Raw genomic sequence first — 19457 nt, 5'->3', positions numbered from 1 at the left:
CTGATGATTGGAATGGCTGTTTGGAACTTTGTAAGTCGGGGTCAAAAACGAAGAGTAATTGGTAGTGCCATTTAAGACAGGTTTTTCTTTATATCATCTGCTTATTTTATCTTAATCCAGTGCTGAAGAGTTCTGTAGGGTTACTTACCTTCTTTTTTTAACCTCCGGTCCCTGACAACGTTGGTTGAAGCCCAGTCTAGATATGAACTTCATATATGTGTAGGAGGAAGCTATTCTTAATCTGTGTAGTGGTTAAAAACCATTCTTTACCTTGTTACTGGAGGATAGGTTGTATCTTTCTTTGACGTTATGTAGTTGTTGCATTTTTGGGAGGCCTGCAAATGCCCCATGACTGTGCCATCTATATCTTTCCCATCGTGCCCTCCTTCAGTTTCTCTTTACCCCTGCCCAAACGCAAAATCAAGGGAGTACATACGTTGTTGAATTTGGGAATCATCTCTGCAGAATGCCCTGTTGGGGCAGCTTGCAGTCTTCTTGAGAATTTTTTCTGAGAATAAGTTTCTCTCTGGGCAAGCTACAGGTTAAAGTAAAATTGGACTGTGAGCATCCTGGTGGTAGAGATTGTCTTACACAGCTATGCCTATTCAGAACTGTGCCTTATGTATAATTAGGGCTCGCTGTATATCCAATGTAACAATGGATCATCAAGTTGAATTAACTAAAGGAATAAAGTTTAAGTTGTTAGGAGAAGTGAGCTCCACTCTGCTTTCTGCGGCACTCCCAATGCCTAACTGATGACCATGTCCTCTCCATACCTCGGAAATGCCTCTCAGGGAAGACCTCTGCTCTTCACCCTCACAACCTCTGCCTTAGCTCTTGCTTGACTCATTAAAAATTTGCCAATTTCCTCCAGCATTTCCTTTTGCTCCATCTCCACTTCTAGGTCATTCTCTATGCTGCTGAGAGAGTTGCTGTCTAAAATTTGAACTGGACCATGACAGCCCTTTGCTTCAAAGGCATTCTTAAGTCCCTTTACCTACAGATTGAGTTTCACATTTCTAAGGTTAGCACTGCAAGGCCCCTCAAATCATAATTTGGCCCCTAGGCACTTTCAGCCTTTTTTTCTGCCGCTCTTTCCCTCCAGCCACACGCTGGTGCTTTAGCCTCGTGGAGCTCACTGTCCCCCTGACAGCAGCGTGGGTTCTTTGTTTTGTGTCTGTGATCATGTGGTTGCCTCTTCCTGGCATGGTCTTCTCCATGCTCCACCTATCCAGTCCTTACTTTTCCTTAAAATTCAACTTAAGTCCCACCTCAAGAGAGCCTTTCTAGACTCTTGCACAATCAGTTACATCTCCCGGTATGCTTCCATGGTACCGTCTCCTGTACTGCTATTGTGATGCTTTTTGCTTATTATAAGTTTTTAAAAATCTATTCCTGCATCCCTCTCCTGATAAGGAGCTCATTCGGTCTCCTAACACAGTATCAGCATGCAGAGGCTCCCCGTAAATGTTGAAAGAATGAAAGCGTCTAAGTAATGGGTACTTTGTGGAACCCACGGCCTCTTCCCTAGAAGTTAGCCTTGACGGTTGTTCATGCAGTCCAGTCCACTCTGTTGCCATTTATAACGTATTGTTCATATTCCAGTAATGTACTCAAAGTAAGATTCACATAAAGGTCCTCTGAAAAGCCGCTCTCATTCTGCAAGACACAGGAGTTCTCCTGGTAAGGAAATATATTGCAAAGAGAATTTTTGGTTTAGCTGTTTTTGTCTGGTTTTGGTCAAAGGAATAGCCTTCAAAGTCCTTAGGCATCATCCTCAATCTTCTGTACCATAGTTTTAGGAAATTAAGATTAGCTGCCATTATTCTGTTAGTAATCTTAATATATTTTACATATCAACCCTCCTTTTCTTGGTGGAGATTGGGCATGAGGGCTGGTCCCTGTAATGTACAGAGGCAGAGGGAAAGTGCTCCGGCTCCCTGCCACGGTGTCTTGTCTTCGGTGCTGGCGGTGTGCTGTCTGCCAGTTCTATCCTCAAGCACTGGGACACGGGGGAAAAGAAAAAAAGAAAGAGAAGTAAATATCAGTTAGTTTTCACAGGTTGCCATCTGTTCTTTATTATCTGTTTTATTCTTATTCCCCTGGATGTGTAAGACCCAGTGTGGTCTCTGGACCAGTAACATCAGCATCACCTGGAAACTTACTGGTAATGCAGATGCTCTGGCCTGACCCCAGACCTGCTGAATCGGAAACTCTGGGATGAAGCCCAGCAATCTGTGTTTCAGCAAGCCCTTCGGGTGATACTGACGCTCACCAGAGTTTGAGGGTCGTGCTGTGGAGAACCCTGTTCAGTGCATATATTTCCATGTTTGAATAAGTCAAAAGAGGTCTTTGCAAATAATATCTATATCTGAGATACAGCTATGATTAAATAGTTTCAGCAAATGGGTCCAAACAAATTGTCCCATGCAGGTGGTGTCTCGTTAGTACAGGGAACTAAAAAAAAAATCAAAAGACATATGGACATGAGTAATCCATCCAAGAGCCATGTGACATAGAAGCAGAGATAAAAGTCCTTGACAAAGAAAAAAAGGCCAAGCCTTTCACAGTACCCTATGAAAGTAATAAAATTGTATCTGAAGATTAAGAAGTGCTTTAGATGCGTGTGTGCCTGTATGTGTGCTCGTGTGTGCATGCGTGTGTTTTTCATGGCTCATTCCTTTAGCCATACTGTGGTTAAAGGACTAGTAAGTGTATCTAGGTCGAGGTTGCTTCCGTAGAAAACTGCAGTTTTATTATTTGTTTTACTTTCTATTTTCTCCTTTAAGAAAGAAAACATTTTACAGGAGACTCATCATGTTTGATATTTGTCAGAAAAATTATGTGAAAACTGTTATTATTGCAGTTGAAGCCCCTACCCTTCCTTTTCTGCTTAACTCTAGTTTTTGGGTTCATTTTCTTATGACTTTCTTTTGTAATTTATCAGGAAGACAAGCTTGTGTTGAATTACTGATTTATTACAGGAAGTTTGTGCCTTCATGTATTCAACAAATAATTATTAAGAACCTAATGTGTTCTTGCATTGTGCTGGGTGCTGCAAATAAACAAGGAATAGAATCAACATGACTCTTTCCCTTGAGGAGTTCCTATCCTAGTGATGTGCAGGGTACTTTTTAACAAAACTCTTAGTTATATTCATAAACTCCAAGAAGAGTAGGCCTTGCCTGTAAATTTTATGTGTTACCTTCTACTTGAACTTCATTCAGCTCATCAGAAAAAACTTAGGAGCTGGTCTCATGGCTCAGTGGTTAGGTTTGCGAGCTCCAACTTCGGCGGCCCAGGGTTCTGCTGTTTCAGATGCTGGGCGGGAACATGGCACTGCTCGTAAGGCCACGCTGAGGTGGCATCCCACATAGCACAGCTGGAAGGACCTACAACAAGAGTACACAACCATGTATTGGGGGGCTTTGCGGAAGGAAGAAGAGGAAAAAAAAAGATTGACCACAGATCTTAGCTCAGGTGCCAATCTTTAAAAAGAAGATAAAACTTAAATGGTCATTTCTAGGTAAGTATTTTTCTCCATTCTGTTATTAAGCTTTTTAAGATGAATAAATTTCAACCAGAATATTTTCAAGTATGACATGGCTAATTAAGTTTCCCAGTTAACTTAAGAATTAGGAAGCCCTGGATATCAACTCTTGTTTTGAGAAAACCCTTTCTTTAAGATAAAGTATCACATACATAAGTGAATTATTGATGATTTTGGATCTTTCAGTAATCAATGATAAGGTAATTATGGTAATATGAAGTATGATTATAGGGTATTGGTAAAGGACAGGAGTGTAGGTGATTGATATCAGTGTGCATTGAATTCATCATACCCAGAAAGTTAATCTTTGAACGAAATCCTTAAGAAGTGCTTTCATTATTGCTTATTGCCTATGACAGAAGAGTATACCTTATAAGTGAATGTATGTGTGGTGTGTATATGGATGTACATGTGAGCTATGCCTGGTTAGGTCCTGGAAAAACCTGTGGTGGGAAAGTTGGGTCAAGAGGATTGAAGGTAGAAGTGAATTTGACGTAGCCTTTATATATAAATTTTTTTCTGGGGGGAAGATTAGCCCTGAGCTAACTCCTGCCAATCCTCTTTTTGCTGAAGAAGACTGGCCCTGAGCTAACATCCATGCCCATCTTCCTCTACTTTATATGTGGGACACCTACCACAGCATGGCTTGCCAAGTGGTGTCATGTCTGCACCTGGGATCCAAACCAGCGAACCCCAGGCCACCAAAGTGGAACGTGCGCACTTAACCGCTGCGCCACCAGGCCAGCCCCAATATATATAAATATTTTTATAGACAATAAAATAAAATAGTAAAGACAGTGCTCCTAATTAAAGATACAACAATGACATCTACATAAGAAACTAGTAATGATGGATTCTGGGCTCTATTGCTTTCTATTTAGCATCCCTTACTCACTATAACTGTTTTAAGATCGTGGTTCCTTTGCAGTTTGAGATGCCTGTACTTTCATTTTGCTGTGTTATAAATAATGTGCATACAAGGAGATTTTCAGCACCACTCCCTCACTTAAGGTCTGGCCCTGTAGCCAAGTCGTCAGTGCTATTGTGATTTTATGGACAGGTGAGGAGCTGTTGACTTTCAGGGTCTATCTTTAAGCCTTTGACTTGGCTTCTTCCCACTTGGGTACTACCTCAGTGTCTCCCCACATTCTCAGTTCAGCCTTCATGTACTAGTCTGAGATTCCTTTGCCTTCATGCAAGCCAATAGAGTTTTACTCAAAAGGAATAGGTAGAAATAAATTACATGATAATACAACTCACAGTTAGTAAATAATTACATATATGTGATAACCATATATGTCTATTTTTTTAATTACGTATATGCACATGGCCATAAAAATAGATACTGAGCTGGAATTCAGTCTCTGAGCTATCTGATTCCAAAACTCCTGTAATTTTATTGATTGATCGATATATATTTTTTTTTTTTGGTGAGGAAGATTGGCCCTGATCTAACATCTGTTGCCAATCTTCCTCTTATTCCTTGTGGAAGATTGTCATTGAGCTAACATCTGTGCCTGTCTTCCTCTATTTTGTATGTGGGACACTGCCACAGCATGGCTTGATGAGCGGTGTGTAGATCTGTGCCTGGAATCCAGGCCCGCAAACCCTGGGCCACTAAAGTAGAGCACGTGAACTTAACCCCTATACCTCCGGGCCAGTCAAAAAAAACCCTGTAATTTTTATAAGCAGTTCACTACCAGCCCTATTTCTTTTCTGTTCATTTTTATCATCTTTTATATATTCCTATGTTGCCTGCCTTTTAAAATTTGTCTCTCTTCTGACTTCTTAACCAAAGTATTTTATCCCAACCCACTTCTGTAATTCTCATTTCCCGTTTTCAAAGAAAAAATTGCAACACATTTTAGATGTACTTACAACATGTCACACTTCCCAAGTCTTTCTAAAATCTATTTTCCTCAACTTCTCAATTTTTGGTTTCAAAGTCATTTACCTTTTTCCTCAAATTGCCATGACAAAAACTCAGCATAATTTTGTAAGCAATGTAAATGATCTCAGAGCCCTCCCCAGAACAAACTGGACAAAAAGTCATCTGTACAGCATAAACAAGGTACAGAATTAAGTCTCTAAGATATCATTTACAGAGTCTCCTAATATTGCTTCTGTCCAGATTTGATTCATTAAGCCAAAGATTTATTCTTCCTAAAATAATAATCCATTGTGATGGTTACAGTCTTGTAATAGTTCCTACCTAACTATGATGTATTGTTCCAACTTCCATTTACATCTTGCCCAGTCACCTTGACTATAGTTGAAAATCATTGAGTGTCATTAGGGGTATAATGCCATAACCTCTCAAATTTAAACAGGATAGAAGATTTCATAAATTACTAATCCAGTAATATCAGAAATTTCCTCTGTTGGGTAGATTCAGTTGTTCAGATTCCAAATGAGTGAGACATTTCATGATTGTGTCTCTAGTTTTACATTCTGATTTGGCTTCATTTCCTCTCTCTGATAGCTATCCTCAGCCACAAGTTTTCCATCAGTCAGGGTTTGAGTGAATCAGTCCTCCTCTTTTACTAGGTAGGAAATCATCATCAAGTAAAATTATATACCCCAAATAAACATATATTAAATAAAGTGTTAATTCACAAATCCCAAACATATTTATTTTCTTACTTTGAGATTGATTTCCCCACCATCCTTTTCAAATCTATATATCCCACCACCTCTTGTAAGCAGTTTTTGCCTGCATCAGGTCATGCTGACATTTACCATAAGCATATCCTATCCCCCTCTGCTCATCTGGATGGGAAGCTAGTTCTTCTCGCAATCACAGATGATAATTTGGACATTCCACTCTGTATACTCAGTTCATTCTTGGACCTCAAAATGTAGATCCCACATGAATTATTTCCATTCTGCAATCTGTCTTTATGAAACCAGCCAATTCTAATTGCCAGATGAAATTCTGTAGATCCTCTGTGATGACTTATTGATGCTGTGTAACAGGAGTCCACAAACATTTCCGTAAGAGCCAACTCTGCAGTTTAGCATGAAAGCAGTCATAGACGATTTATAAGCAAATGGATATGACTGTGTTTCAATAAAAATTTATTTACAGAAACAACTGGTGGGCAGGATTTGGCCTGAGGGCCATCTTTTCCCTACCTCTGCTCTATACTAGCCCTTGAAGAGTTATCGTCTCAATAGTCTGCAATAAAATATATATCCTTGCTATTTGCTTTAGCAGCCCTTATTCTAATTCTCCTTAACTTATTGCTTATGTTTCCAGCCAGTTCTGTCTTTTTACTAGGAATCTGGGTTCTCATAGGGTTTTCATCAGGCCTTTAAAAGGCCTTTGATAAATTTACTCACATATAGTTCTAAGAAATCTCAAATTCAGTAGTTGATCAGATCACCAAGCATTCTTTATTTTAGATAGTTTGTGCTGCAGTCTGCCACCCACCTCTCCTATACACAGAATGGCCGACCCTTGAATTCTGTTCAGGATGCCAAGTTGTGAGAGAACCAATTGTGCTTCAACCTTAAAGCATGGAGTTCTTTGCTATTAGGAAAAACTAGGTGGCTCGGGAACAGAAGTGAACCTACAAATCGAAAGCTGAATGTAGAATAAAGCTACATAGCAGATTATAAAAACTTTTCCGTGCTCCCTACCCAGGAATACTCATTCCAACTCCTGCTTCTCATCTTTCCTCAGGTTTCACAATTGACCGTTGTCTTCATGTCCATACTGGTTGGCTCCCCCTCTCTGGCATTGCCATACTTCATGAGGACAGGTCTCTTCTGGTTAGTTCCCCTTTCCTAGGATGCAGGTTTTAGCTCAGTTGGTGTTTAATTGCCCTTGTGGTTGGATTACTACTTCTTCCCGTCTTTCCTAACTTTGTGATTGCATCATAATTGACTAGTTTGCAGCTCATTGACTCTGCTTATTGCCTGATGTCTACTTCAGAATATCCCTTCCAGGAAGGCCTGGGGATGGGACCAAGGGGTGGGGTGGTAGAAAAATAGACCGAATTTTTGTAGTGAACTGGATATAGGGCATGAGTAGATGGAGCACATAGAATTTTAGATTTGCTCAACTGAGTCGATGTTTGTGCTTTTTTTTTGAGATAAGCAACACCAGCCAAGTTCTAAATCTCAGAGGAGAGATCTAGGTTGGAGATACTAATATCCACAAAGATATTAACGCTCATGGTCGCCTAGGAGAGAAGTATAGAATGAGGAGATTTAGAGGTAGGGTTCTTGTAAAGATTGAATGGTGACACTAAGGTAGGGCTTGAATATTCTAAGGAAGTTAAAACAAGTCTGAGAATGGGAAGTTCTTACACCTTTCATAGTTCTTAACTTTCATTTCTAGATCTAGTCATTCACATCTGAGGACAGGTGTATACTCATCTTAGAGAAAGCACAAATTTAGAGGTGTTTGTTTCTTACACAGCTTAAAGGATTAGGGAAAAAGTATTTTTAAGTAACCTCCATATGAACTCTCCAAAATAAATGTATATACTTTAAATCAGTTGTTTAAATATTATGAAATTATTCTACCCTTACATAGAGAAGAGTCTACTTCTCATAACACATAAATCCATGTGAGTCTCTCATTTTTTCTCCTCTTATTTTTTTCAAAAAAATTTTTTTTAACCCAGCACTGACTCCTAGTTAACTATTATTTTGGATATGAAGGGTTAGAATTTGAACCTTGTAGGTAACTAAGCAGATGCCATGCATTATAGCACTTCTCACAAGAATGTAAAGTTCTCATATTTACATTTGTCTCTTTCTGTAAGATTCTGGATTTCTCCAGAAGATGAATTGTCTTATTTCTCTTTAATTTACCTAGGCAATAAACTTTAAGCATTCAAAAAAAATGCCTTTACTGGAAAGACTTAATGGACTGGGCATTAACTCTTTGTAAATGCTAAGCAACTTTTGGAGAGGATTGCCCTGCCAGAGCGCTGTAATATTTCTCCTCTATCAGAGTCATCTGGGATTTTATTTTTTTTAAATTGGCACCTGAGCTGACAGCTGTCGCCAATCCATTTTTTTCTTCTTCTTCCCAAAGCCCCCCCAGTACATGGTTATACATTCTAGTTGTGAGTGCTTCTGGTTGTGCTGTGTGGGATGCCACCTCAGCATGGCCTGATGAGCAGTGCCATGTCCGCACCCAGGATCCGAACCGGCAACACCCTGGGCCGCGGAAGCCAAGCGTGTGAACTTGACCACTCAGCCACGGGGCCGGCCCCTGGGATGCTGTTTGAAGCAGCATATCCTTAGGTTTTTCTCTGACTGTGGTGAATCAGAGTCTTTTGATGGGGGTCTGTGAATATTTCATAATCATTTTGGTAAAACTTGCCCAGGTGACTTATATGTCCACAAGATTTGAGAACCTCTGACCTGGGGGACAGGAGTCTGCAGGACTATTTACAAATCCCATCAAATTTACAAATATTTCTGCTGTAACTCCATGTATTCATTCCTGAAAAATGAAAAAACTCATTTTGCGAAATCACACAGTAAAAATAATGGGGCTTCTGGGAAAAGGAAGACTAGGTGAAGAGAGCTCAAAACTTGCAGAACTGTCGCTGGAGCACCAACCAGAATAATAAGGATCCTGATAAGAAACTGTAGCACAGTTACAATTCCAATATTTGTTCCCAACAGCTTAGTTGAATCTTAAACACTCTTAAACCTTGAGACTGCTAGCTATTTTGCTGGCCTTGGTCCTTGAGGGCATTCTCTTCTAGCAGAGGTCGGTATTAAGTTCTCTTATTGATTTTTTTGTTTTTTTTTTTTTAAGACTGGTACATGCCATCTTTATAGCACTTCATACAAAAATGGGGAAATATCTTTGCAGCTTTTTCTCTGTACTATCAGCTTCTCTAGATAGCTTAACATAGTGGAAAATGTAGCCATTCTTGAAACCATTAAACCAGCCACGACTTGCAGTGCAAATCTGTAGGATATCAGCTTTTTTTCGTGGGATCTTCATGTATTACTAAGGCTATCTCTTTAATCAGAAGAAATCTTGTTCCCTAGTGCTTCAGATCATTAATGTGCTGATATCATGCCCCTTCGTAGGACCTACTTTTTACATTGACACATTCTGTAGCAGACCCACTATAGAAATTTTGCTTCCTCTTTTTTTTTTGCTCACCGTCATGGTAAAATTTGTAAAGTTTGAATTCTCGCAGGTCCTTTCTAATGGTTAAATCAAAGAGGTCCATGCATTGCTGATGGATTTCTTTCAGAAAGTGCTGGCACTACAGTTGTTTAGAAATGGCCATCATGACATGTCTATAAGCTTGATCTGGGCCAGCTTCTTAAATGTCGTATTTCTATAGCTTTTAACTTATTTCAGGATGATTTTTCCCCTTTTACAATGCATCGTTGTTTAACAGATTCACTGCACACTTTTGGTCCCATTCCACCATTTTCCCTTGTGTTCTGTAAGATATTTGAGGTATACCAAAGTTATGCAAGAAATAGCTTACTTTAGAAACAGAAATTAGGTCATAGAACCAAGATGTATGATTCCAAGTGATGGAATTCATCAGATATCAATCCAGAAGTGAATGTACTGTTAATCTGTAAAGTCTTCTTTGGAGGATTTTGTTTAAATTTTTGTTTATTAAATTTCCTAAATGATTATATTTTCCAAAAATCCAGAAAAAATAACTGCTACTTAAATAGTAAAGTCAGTATAAAAATAATTTATTTTGTTACCTTAATGTCAAATTCAAGCACATTTCTACCAATATTTAGGTTTGGGTTCTTGAAAGCCTTGGAAAATTTTGTAAAAGTTTTCTCTTTTTCTGTATACTATTGCCATTGGGATCCTAGTATTTATAAATCATGTTTAAATATAAAAATTAGGTCAGTGACTCTCTGCTCATAAATTCCTGAAACACAGGGTACAAAAAGGAGAAAAAAAAGATCTCACCGATTCACTTTGGAGCTTAACAGCACTGAAAGATGACCGGACCTCTTCATTTAATGAACAGGAAACTGAGGCCAGAGAGAGAATGGTTGTCTGGGCTATAGCTGGTTGGGGTCCGTCTCTGAGGTTGAACTGAACTCCTAATGCTTTCTAACCTCTTCCTTGGGGTCTGTGATTCCTTTGGTGTGGGGCTTTCTCCTGGACCCTGAATAGGATATGAAGGGTGAAGTGATGCATAGCTAGTGGTTCTACTCGCTTTGGTTTATCTACTTTTATACACTAAGGTCCTATATACCATTTCATGAGATAGTGTTCCATAGTTCTTGATATTGGAAAATCGATTCATTTCTCTTTGGGAATTGTATTAGTTTTCTATTGCTGCTGTAACTACTTACCATAACACGCATTTGTTATCTTAGAGGTCTATAGGTTAGCCTCCTGAGACAAGGCTCACGGGGCTGACATCATAGTGTTGGCCGGGCTGCATTCCCTTCTCCAGGCTCTAGCAGGGAATCCATTTCCTTGCCTTTTCCAGCTTCTAGAGGCTGCCCACATTCCTTGGCGCAGGGCCCGCTTCCTCTGACTTCAAAGCCAGCAACGCTGCATCTCTGACCATTCTTTGTCTGACTACGCCAAGGAAAGATGACCTGCTTCTAAGAATTCGCATGATTAGACCGGGTAATACTGGGGAGACACAGCATAATCTCCCCATTTCCTTACCTTAATCCCACCTGCAGAGTTTCTCTTGCCATGTGAGGCGGCCTAGTCACAGGTACTAGGCATTCGAGTTTGGCATCCTTAAGAGTCGTTATGCTGCCTGCCACAGGGATGAATGTGCTTTAAAGTGAGCAGTCACTTTAAAAACTTTATGTTAGTTTAGAAAGCTTTATAAACTGCTAGAATTTACCAAGGACTTAAATGACAATATCATAAGAATAGCTACCAACATCTGTGAAGTGCTTGCTTAACAACACACAGACACACAGTGACTGCCAACTGCTTTAATTACATTCTCTTGTTTAATCTTTTCAACAGCTCTGTGAGGTTGGTTCTATTTTAATCTCATTTTACCTTTTAGGAAATTGAGGCCTAGAGAATTTTGATAATTGGCGCAAGGTTGCGTAACTAGTATATATGACAGAGTAGGATTTGAATTTAGATCTGTCTGACTCAGGCTTTTAACCAGTTCATTACTTCTATTTAGCTCTTAAGCAGTAAAAGTGTAACATAGTGTAGTGAAGTATTGAGAATATAATTTATTCAGAGAAAACCTAACAGTTGTTTTTAATAAGAAAAATAATTTGTTACCATGAATCAAAGCTTTCAAAACGCCATTTTACCAATTGAGCAAGGTTTAACTGATTAATATCAGTTGGTTGTATAAAGATTTAGTGGTCAATTCTCAAAGTCTCAATTTAAATAGAAAAGAAGCCTAGGTTGCATGACTAAGGAAAAAGGATATAGCTACCTCAGCAATTTTTGGTGCTCTGACTGTGAAGATAAAGAATTTATTTCACAAATCGTATCATAGTCTAGTCGGTTAACAGATCCTGCTTCTACTCCTGCCGCCACCCGACGATGGAAACTCCAGGACAGTAGGGATCTTGTTTTTCTTATTCATCTCTGTATCTTGAGTACTTAAAACAGTGGTACCCATTTAACTGACACACAATAATATTTGATAAAAGAATGGAAGTTGAGAAACATCTGAGAGAATCAAGCCAGTTCTCTATTCAAATGAGCCCGGGTCTGGACACTAGTTGAATTTCAGAGGAAGGTCTTTTCAATAGAGAATATTCTAATGTTTTTGGCTAAGAACAGACCAAGGTTAACTAGGTTGATATCAGATGAGTGAGAAGGTAGTGAGAACCCTGATAAAGCCAATGTATTTTCACATAAATCTTATGCATTAGGGAGAAACTAGGGGCTCACTTGATAATGGAGTATTTGAATCACAGATTGACTTTATTTCTTTATTCGTTCTTCTATTCAGCAAATATTATTGAGCACTGTGCTAGTTACAGGAATATAATATAAGATGAATTAAAAGAAAAAAAGCCTCTGACTTAAAAGAGCTGCTGGCACCTGGGTGGGTGAATCAAACCTATAAAGAGAATATGCGTTGTATTCAATGGAACAATAGTGGTTTTTTGGGAACACAGGAGACAATTAACTTACTATTCAAAAAATACATAAATTGGATTAGTCATCTTGACTATATTTTAGGGGGAGATAATTTAGATTTATAGTGAAGTTGCAAAGATGGGACAAAGTTCCATATGCCCTTCATCCAGTTCTCCATTCTCTTGATATATTGATCAAAACTCAGAATTAACATTGGTACAATACTATTACCTAAACTACAGACCGTATTCAGATTTTGCCATCTTGAGTACACCTTCTAGTGCAGAGATGAAATCATGTGTGAAAGTGCTTGGTAAACAGTAGGCTAAGTACTAGTTGTAGGAGAAATGACATTTGAATCTGCCCAGAGTAGGTCACTGATGGTGAAAGTTGCATTCTTGGAAGGTGGCTTTCATAATCTAACCATGAACTCTCTATATTTTAGCTTCCTTTAATAACATGTTGCGTTCCATCCCTGAATGTAATTAATTCCCTATGAATCTGCTATTTTAAAAATAGCTGTTATTGATGTGGTGCTTATTGTGTGCTTATTGTGTTCAAAGTACGTGACACAGTACCCTGATTCCCGTGCTCCATCTAGTCTCCTGTAAGGGAAACCCACGTTGCGGGGGAGGGAGCTGAGGCTCATGGAGGGTAAATGACTGAGTCAAGTTGGAGTTGGAACCTGGGCCTGCCTGACTCCAAAGCCCATCTTTTCCTCCTATATGTTGTTTCCTGAGTCATTTTTTTGTACTGCCTCCCAGAATTAGCATTTTCCAAGTTATACTTCTTACTGTGCAGAGCTTCATTTCCTTTTTTATTCTGAAATGACTTGCTTTATGCTTTGGGGGTCTTCCATGCATTGTAGTACTCTGTGCATCTAAAATTTTTATGATTTTAAAGACCCATTGCTTTCCTTTCTTGGCCTTCCTCGTATCAGTCTGTAGGATTCTATAATGTTTAGTCTATTTCTTTGCACTGGCAGCCCTTCTCTTTGAACATTTTTGTGACCCTTCTTGATAGTTTCCAGCTGCTTTCCTTTTTCGTCTTGAGGCCTGACCAAAGCTATATGCAGTTTTTCAGGTGTTAATTATGTAATTTTGTACCATCTGAATTTATATGATCTAATATTTCCTGACTTTTCAGATGATGTATAGATAATGGCAGTCAAACCAGCACTAAATAATGATAAATAATTTTTTTAAAGATGCAGAATATTTTCACTACCGTTTTTTAATTAGATTTTGACAACTATGTGAAATAGGTAAGGCAGATGCTACTCCCCCTGCTTTTATGACCAAGATTATTGATCTGTTATTCTAGGCCCCAGGTTTGCTGATCCCCCTATTCTTATTGTTAAAAGAGACTATCCAAAGCTAGAGGCAGAAGTGCTGGATGTAATGTGTAGAGTTTAGTAATTTAAATTCGCACACTGGAAACTATTAGCAAAGAATCTAATTAAACTTCTTTCTAAATAAAAACAAAACGAAAGATGTTTCTAGTGGCATGCCAGTGTCCCTGTGGAGGAAATGAAAGCTACATGTTGGCATGCCGAGTAAGCTTCCTTTAAGTTTCTGTTGCGTAATGTTTGTGAATCTTTGTGCTGAGAAAATTCTGTTGCAATTAGGAACTAATGGATTATCTCAGACTGTATGGGAAATGGCTCACTTTTACTTTTTAAAGATGCTTTAAGGAATTTATCTTTTATGTGAAATAAGGGAAACTATAAATTCTAAGTCTCCTTTATTGTGATCGTTTGTGTGTGTGTTGTCTGAAACCAGACTGCTTTTGCTCTGATCTTATGGTTTGACTTCCGAGGACTGTATAGAAAAACATCAGAGCCTTGTAGCTCTGTTAGATAGGTGACAAGACTTGATGCTTTAGATGATCAGTGATGCAGCACAGATTTTTCATACTACAAACAGTCTGTTTAATTTGACTCTGGTCATTTTCGACCTCTTCAACCAGTTTATGACACTGGGAATCCTAAGATAAGAAACTTGCCTTCCTTGGTCTTTCCTGTGGGGTAGAAGTAAAATGATAAGTGTTCGATTGTTAGCTTGTCTGTGGACCCCCTTCAATGCAAAGAGCTACACAAAGTTTAAAGAGCCTCAGGAAGTCAGCCTTGGGCCCTGCTTTAAGAAAGGATACAAGGTTGGTTACCTAAAACTGTAGTAAATAGAGCAGAGAGAAATTTAGCCCTGATCTGGTAGGTCTCAGTGAGTCCAGAAGCCTCCTTTCAATCCTGGCATGTATCTTTCAGTGTCATTCGGTTTAATAAATTATCTGTGAATAAATAAGAAAAATCAGGGGCTGACCCAGTGGCATAGTGGTTAAGTTTGTGTGCTCCTCTTTGGCAGGCCAGGGGTTCACAGGTTCGGATCCCAGGCGTGAACCTATACACTGCTCATCAAGCCATGCTGTTGCAGTGCCCCACATACAAAACACAGGAAGTTTGGCATGATTTTAGCTCAGAGCCAATCTTCCTCTCCAAAAAAAGAAAAAGAAAGAAAAAAAATTAGAACCCTATGGTTACCAGGAAAGTTGACTGGCCTAAATGAGTAGATTTTAGAGGTCCTGAAAGGACTCATTTATTTCATGATTAACTCTGCTAAAATTTTTTTTCTTCACAGAAGGAATAAGTTTTAAAGGGCTATGTGAAAAACAGATCATGGGGAACTAATATTGATAGATCATGCAAAGGTTTTTTTCTTTTATACACAGTGCCTAAAAGTTTTGATATAGCTGCTATTATTTGATTGGTTAATTAATAATCAAGTTTAATTATTTGTTTAATTTTTTTAATTAAAAAAATCATTGTTTAAGTATAATCAAGTGCTAACTCATCTTACCTGGGGATTTTATCCAGTTTATAACATGTAAATAAATTCCTTCTTTCACATGCAAAAAGAGAATTTTAGTGACATCAGTTAACTAAATGATTGTAATTCAGTTTGAACAAAGAATAATGGTTATGAAGATAAATGTTATTAACACATCAAGGTCATGCTAATGTGCTAAATTTACTGAAGCATTGAACACGTCAGAAGAGAAAAACCCCATTACACTAAGAAAATAAATAAATATCAAATTTTCAGTCACTAGATATTTCTCCATTACTCTGTGCAGCTGACATATCGGAGGTGAATATGGCAGGTCTGTATAACAAAGGAAGAACAAAAACCCTGCTTTTTGACAACAGAAAAGATCAAATTTGTACATTTATGTCAAATGAAATTTGTTACCCGTCAGTTAGGTCAAACTGTAATGGATCCCTTTGAGCCTTGTGTATTGATGCCTTGAATGAAGCTTGCAGGACATCTTCTTTATGTCCATGGTGAGACGCTCTTGTAATTGGGGGCAGCTGTGGTGACAGCAGTAATTAGACAGGCCTGTCGAACAATTACCTTAAAGCTGCCACCAACTGTGCTGTGACTCGCCCCGGCATCTGTCGTCAAGGTGTGTGCCTTTACACCTCGAAAGAACGACGTTCATCTGTTCAGAGCCTCTTGCTGTCTCCTCGCATAGGGGCTCTCAAGTTTCAGTGAACAGGAGAGTGAGATCTGGGGCAGTTCACCCTTGTGGCATTTGGCAGATGACAGACAACCACACGACTCAAAAAAATGTTTTTGTGTAATACCAATTTCAAGTATTCTGTCTTGTTTTATTTTCCCATAAATCATCAAGGTAGCTTAGAAAATTCGGCAATTTTCTTATCTACTTTCTCCCCCAGAAGTCTTTGCACTTGGGATATGTGAAGAAATGATCTGTCGTGTGATGTATCCCGGGTTTTATAGGGAAAATATGGTCGCTATTAATATGTCAATAAATTAAATCCTGCATTTGAACTATAAACAAATCCAGCGTAGCACATTATTCGGGTTATTGCCTGGTCTTTAAGAGCAGGAGCTCTGGAGTCAGACTTCCTGCATCCAAATACTGGCACCACAATATGTCAGCTGTGTGATTGTGGCAGGTTGCTTTACCTCTCTGTTTGTGTTTCATCATCTGTAAATTGGCAATAATGATAGGCATACATAGCTCCTGGAATTGTTATAAAACTTAAAGGAGTTAATGAACATAAAGATCTTAAAACTGCACGGCACATGGTAGGCACTCAAGTGTTAGCTATTATAATTCTGAAGGAGTTTATTGTTGAAAGTACTAAGAGGACCTCATTTTAACTTGATCTCATAGGCATTGAGAACTCTATTATAGTAGTTTTATGATTTTATCTTTGGCCCTCAACCTCTGAAATCCTGGGCAAAGAACTACAGAACTCCGTCGAAGAGGAGATTGCTAATTTCAGCAAAACGTAGTATCAGTATTTCAGGCTGAAAAATTCTTCTACCTGTGGGGCCAGCCCAATGGCCAAGTGGTTAAAGTTCTGTGTGCTCCACTTCGGCAACCCAGGTTCATGGGTTTGGTTCCCAGGCACAGGCCTACACCACTCATCAAGCCATGCTGTGGCGGCAACCCATGTACAAAGTAGAGGAAGATTGGTACAGGTGTTAGCTCAGGGCTAATCTTAAGCTAAAAAAAGGAGGAGGATTGGCTACAGATGTTAGCTTGGGGCTAATCTTCCTCATCAAAAAAAAAAAAAAATACTTCTCCTACCTAATAAATCTGCACTTGTAAATCTCTCGCAGACATATGGAGAGGTGATCTGGTTTATCTAGCTTATTATGAGAAACAAAAAATTACCATGGTAGCTATGAAATGGAATACTCTTTCCTACTTTTCCTACTTAGACCCTGCAGACTGGGGTCAATCACTGAAGACGATCAACTTTGAGAAAGCAGAGGAGATGCTGTTGAAATGTGTGTGCTCCTCCTGCTGAAATGCAAGCACAGCCTGGCCTCTGTGGGAGACTCTGAGATAAGGTGCCCTACAGGAACATGACTGTGACGAGCGGGGTCTTGGCTGAGGCAGGGTTCAAGTAGAGAACATTCTAAGAGCAGCAATCAGGTGAGAGAAATAGAGGAGGACAAAAATTTCAAAGTAAAGATAGTACTACTTATTTGACAATTTTCCAGTTAGATTTACATTTCCTTTTCATTAGTGTTATACCGCAGAGAGTTGAAGAGTCCTAAACCAGTGGAATGCATAAAAATGAAAAATAATGTCATGGGGCCCTTAGATCTCAGTTAAGTCTTTTGAGAAGGTGGGTGTGGACTCTGGAATAATTTTTGGACCTGTGTCTCCTCTTTGTTGGTATCTTCTAGATCCTTCTTCCTACTTATTCTTTCAGCTAACACTTGAGGTCCTACTTTGTGCTAGGCTCCTGAGGTCCTATATATCTTCCACCTTATAAACTTAGACATTTGGATGTTTGAATATAGTGACAGTCAACATGGACACACACCCCCCCCCACCACCGCCAATAGCCTAAAGCTTCAAATAGGGACTGTGATGAGCTACTAACTCCTGCTCCCCCCTCCTTTGATTTGGTGGGGATACACTCCTTAAATGGATACCTCTTTTTTTCAGTGCAGCCTCTTGGGTATGGTACTCAGAGGTAGAATGTGATTAGGCATTTTCTATGGCCTTAGAATAAGCATCATTTTTGACTGAGCTGATGGTGGCTCATACCCTCAAATAGAATGTTTAAAAGGATCATACTGTTTCAGTCAACTGGTAGCAGTTAACTGTGAGAAGTGAGACTTTGAGCACATCCATGTGTAAAACTCCCCGCCGATGGAAACTGGCATGCTTGGGAAGTCAAAGTTAAGACTAGTGGAAGCCAGCTTCGACGGTAGAAGCACAACTATTGTGAACAGTAGAAGTAAAATGCTGAAACATCACCCCCAATTTTATTGTTTTATGCTGTATAATGACACATTGTATGCATATGCTATGAGGATTAATCAGTGTGCGCATAAAGGGAATATTCAGTATTACACATACACATCCTCACACTTTATTAGGAGTTGGACATGGAACTGCTGAAACGGGATTTCCAGAGTCCAGCGATCTTAGCCACATTTCAGGCTTATTCCGAGTGTGTTTACTGGTTAGGTTTAGTCTGCTGCCTGTGATACGGAGTCAGTTTGAGAATATTTTATAATAAACCCCTGAATTTTATAGTGACTTTCTCTGAAATGAAGGCACCCACATGTTTTATCTCATTCTCCAAATATCCTTGCTGAATACACAGGGACAGATGGCCGCCTATTTTAGCTCGTGGGGAACTCTAGTTAACCAGAGTCAGGAACGGTTTGTCTGAAGGATGATTCAGCTGGAGCCCAGGGCAGTGGGAACAGTAAGTCACATGTATGGCAAGCTTGTTGGCTGCTTAATGTAATTGAAGATCTCTCAGCGCATCAGTAGCTGTGGTTTTAACCTAGGTGTCTTCTGAATACCATTGCCACTAGAACTTGCTGCTGTTTACACAGTTATATTTACATCTTTTAATCTGATAAGATACATTTTCCCTTTTATAGTCAAATTTGTGAGTAGCTCAGGAGAGAAGACTAGATGGCAAAGCATGAAATCTTTGTTCACCTCTGTGCGTGACCATAATCTTCTCCGTAAGATAGCACAATAGGGGAGAAATATGATCAATAAAGGAGTTTTGGAGACATTCCTCAGTGATTTATTTACCTCCAAGATGACTGTAAAAAAAGGGACATCCCTCTGTGTCCAGGACTGATTAATGATCATCGTGTGGCTTTCATTAACATAATTGTCAGTCACCAGTTTTCACCGTGAGGTCTGCGCGTGTGTCACGTCAGACTTGTAAAAGATTTTGTGCAGGGAGGACTTGCCTGGGATTGCAGCTGAAAGCTCGCTGGTACTTGATAATATTTCGCAGGTTTCCTGTTTAATTTGTTCAGTGTGTGGAGGTCTTCAGATGAA

At 39.2% G+C, this 19457-nt stretch overlaps 1 protein-coding gene and 1 non-coding gene across 8 annotated transcripts in view; both read left to right on the top strand.

The window, feature by feature from the left end:
* LOC103559433 (pro-neuregulin-1, membrane-bound isoform) overlaps positions 1–19457 on the top strand; it is a 218975-nt gene that overhangs the window by 20946 nt on the left and 178572 nt on the right. The window lies entirely within an intron of this gene.
* Positions 1862–2013, top strand: LOC139080161 (small nucleolar RNA SNORA57). Its single transcript, XR_011534441.1, has one exon. It is a non-coding gene; the product is annotated as a small nucleolar RNA SNORA57 (small nucleolar RNA).

The sequence above is a fragment of the Equus przewalskii genome, chromosome 28, assembly GCF_037783145.1.
Source record: "Equus przewalskii isolate Varuska chromosome 28, EquPr2, whole genome shotgun sequence".
In the NCBI taxonomy this organism is placed as follows: domain Eukaryota; kingdom Metazoa; phylum Chordata; class Mammalia; order Perissodactyla; family Equidae; genus Equus; species Equus przewalskii.
Note: the sequence above shows the minus strand (reverse complement) of the source record. Positions and strands in the feature narration are given on the sequence as shown.